This window comes from Octopus bimaculoides, chromosome 1, assembly GCF_001194135.2.
Source record: "Octopus bimaculoides isolate UCB-OBI-ISO-001 chromosome 1, ASM119413v2, whole genome shotgun sequence".
Classification (NCBI taxonomy): Eukaryota; Metazoa; Mollusca; class Cephalopoda; order Octopoda; family Octopodidae; genus Octopus; species Octopus bimaculoides.
Window position 1 is genome coordinate 86,901,689 of NC_068981.1, and position 3,939 is coordinate 86,905,627.

The following is a 3,939-nucleotide window of genomic DNA, read 5'->3' on the forward strand; positions in this document are numbered from 1 at the left end:
TGAAAATATTTTTAAGTGAATGTGATTTCAAAAAATGTAAGTTGTTTGTACAGTAAGTATTTATATTTTAGCTTTCTTTAAACAGAGAATATTTTAATGTTTTCTAAAATTATTTTCAAGTGAATACCATTACAAAAATTTTTTTGGCATATTTTTTTTTGGCATATTTTTTTTTTGGCATATTTTTTTTTTTTTTTTTTGCATAGTGAAAATGACTTTAAAAATACGGTAAATATTTCGTAAAAGACCCGTTCGTAACCTCGGTGTTGAATAATTTTTTTTCCCTAGGTCTTTTTTCGAGTGCATTCAGCGTATCTCACCGGCAAAGATTTGGCTGCTATTTCTAGCACACCCTGCTACCACGTAGCAGCTAATTGAGATAAAGGACCCGAAATTCCAGTTACGCGTACAAAAAATAGCAGACAAGTCTTTCCTTTTCTGAGAAAAGGAAGCGTTTACGCTTGATTTCGATGTCACATTCATTGAAAGCATGCGAAATAACCTGGAAAATAAAAAGACACGAAACAAAACTCCGTTGCTGGGAAACTCAGACTTTCCTGGTGACCCAACGGGTCACGGGTAGTCTAGCATATATATATATATATATAATACAATTAAACCTTGGGAGAGGCATTATGCCGGTAATAAACACACGCACTGGTTCAGTCCTTTATTAATTTAATTTATATAGTTTTTTGTTAAATTATTTCATTGGACTCTTGCAATCTCTTCAGTAACTTGCCTCTCCCAAGGTTTAATTGTATTTCTTTCAACACACGTATCCACATCAAGAATCTTGCACACGAAATACACATACGAAATATATATATAATATTATATTTTATGTTATACATAAATATTACATTCTATACACACACACACACGACGGGCTTTTTCAGTTTCCGTCTACCAAATTTCCTCATAAGGCTTTGCCCGGAGCTATTTAATTGCAGATCCAGTCCTATATGTATGTACATTAAAGGTACGCCTGTGTTTGTGCTTTAATTATTTCTACCAACAGTTTTCCATCTCAATCTTTAATGATTAACTTGGAACAGTAAATTCCAAAATCCTTCAGTGCATCACCATTTCAAAACCTTGCCGGTTTCACCATTTTATAGGAATAAGGAAACAAGATTAATCTTTGATAATGAAAAAGATGAAATTTGAACATTGTTACGTGTCTAATATCACACGCGTAAGAGAAAAATTACAAGCATTCACATACACATATACATACTTACAATTAGACAAATATTTAATGATTGCATATAGATAGATAGATAGATAGATAGATAGATAGATAGATAGCCAGAAACAGTATATGGTAATCGAGTATAATAAATATAATGATTAAAGTACGAGTATGAAAGTACTGACAAATGTATCCGTTTCTCAGTTTTTCTCTTCAACTATATATATATATATATATTTTTGCAAAGTATTGATGAAGAAGATAAAACTATTTCTTTTAATATGCAATGTATGTGTGTGCGTGTTCATATACACATAAGTATACACACAAGCCACACACATCACACACACACACACACACACACACACACACACACACACACACACACACACACACACACACACACACACACACACACACACACACACACACATATATATATATATATATATATATATATATATATATATGTTGAAGGAAATACACAAAGAAGGCGGAGTTAAGCCTTGTATGGGAATTGTGACAGAATCCATTTGTGTAATTTAGTGAAATAATAATTATCTAATTAAAAACTGCACCCAAACAGAAGAAATTTAGGATTGTGAGAATTGGTTGTTGATTAAACTTCTATATAAGGTATCGTTTAGCAGTAATTCGGATGCTCTTAACACGATTAATGAAATCTAAGGTTGATCATTGTATGTGTTAAAAGAAATGTCTTCAGAAACCTGTTACAAGTTTGGAGAAGATATGTGTGACTTATTGCCTATTAGTATAAAAAAAAATATATATATATTTGAAGTTAACTTCAATTACAGTGATACCTAAGGCCTTTTACTATTGATTACATATTTGAAGCTTTAGAAAAAAATGTTTGGAGACCTGTTAAGCGATGTTAGTGAATATATGCGGAAACAGTTTTATGATATATTAAAGACAAAAGAAATTTAAGACTTATGTAGAAAAGGAATAAATATAAATTTAATATAAAATAAATGATATTTATAGCAGATTACCACCAGACTTTTTATGTCTAAATAGGACATATGACGAGTATCTCCTATGGAAAAATTAATGAAGCAAAATAAGAGAGGGAAGGCATAAGCTTCAGTTGATAATAAAACAGAAATGAAACAGTAATTATTATGAAATAAAATTTATGGTTTTAAGTGTGATATCATATGAGTTCAGTACTAAAGACTAACCACTGAGGAAGTAAATTTACTAGGAGAGACAATAATGTTAGTATTCAATTGTACACGAAACTATGCATATATACCGTATATACTCGTGTAAAAGTCGATTTTTTTAGACCATTTTTTAAAGGTTGAATTTATGGGTTCGACTATTACATGGATACTACTTTTGAGGAGCTGAAATTCAAGCTAGAATCCGAAGTACCGTGTCAGCGGTAGAAGCCCAACTGATCTCTAGACGAATAAAGACAAAAACAATGAATTACAGTAATATTACCAATTCTATGCATCAAGACACACGTCCTAGTAAATAACAAAACTCATAAACAAGACCGCATAGCTTTTATAAATGTTTACACGTTCTATTTTATTTGTATCCGTCAAACTTAACAGACAAACTGAATGAAATCAATTCATATCTCTTAATTATGTTATATTACTAACGGTAACATATCTACGCGGTGCATACAGCTGATACTTACTCGGCGTGTTTCAAAAAAGTTGCAGGATGTCATGTGCAGTTACCAGTAAATGTCCATAAAATGGTGTAGAGTTGTTAATCTGGAGCAGGGATCACTTAAGATGTGTTCTGTAAAACCCCAGGGTTTCCTGAAAGTTATCAGTTTTAAAAAAAGGTAGAAGAATTCAGCGGTAAAAATGATGGGAAACCATTGATCTAGCGATTTACTAAATGTTTTAAAACTTACTGAAGTCATGCCTCCGCACGAATTCATACAGTGGTGTTTGCTGTCTTTAAAACTTGCACTAAGGATAAGTACAAGGTAAAATTACTACCTGCTTTTATAGCATGTTGATGCAGGTAGTTTATTCCGACCCCCCTCCCTCGGCCTTTTAGTTCATGCAATTGAAAAAGCCGCATTATTTATGTGATGACCCAATATAACCGAAAACTTAGGTTGGGAAAGTGGCAAGGGCAGCAGCGAAATGCCTCCATATAAATCAACACAAACATGTAAATTGGTAGGGTTTTTCTAAAGATGTGGGCAGTAATTGTCAGTACAATTCTTCGGATTGCTTTGAGACATGATTCTGCTGGGATGTTGTCTACATGTTTCTGACATACCTTTTTTTTTTATCATACCTAGGGCACCTACAATAACAAGAACAGGTTTTGCTTTAAGATGCCATATCCTTTGAATTTAAATTTCTAGGTCCTTATATTTACTAAGCGTCCAAAATTTCTTTACAGATATATTTTTATCAATGGGAACACTTACATCTATTAGTCTATTATTATTATTACTACTACTACTACTACTACTACTACTACTACTACTACTACTACTGCTGCTGCTGCTGCTGCTGCTGCTACTGCTGCTGCTGCTGCTGCTGCTACTACTACTACTACTACTACTACTACTACTACTACTACTAGCAGAAAGACCGCCCTCTGGGCAGTTTTCTGCTAGCCACTTGATAATATTTTCATTTTTAAACAGACATCAAGGTAATCTAACTACGGAGGAGGATGCAGTTGTTAAGTTTTACCTTCCCTTTAAAGCAACATAGAGATTTCAGTTCAGCAGC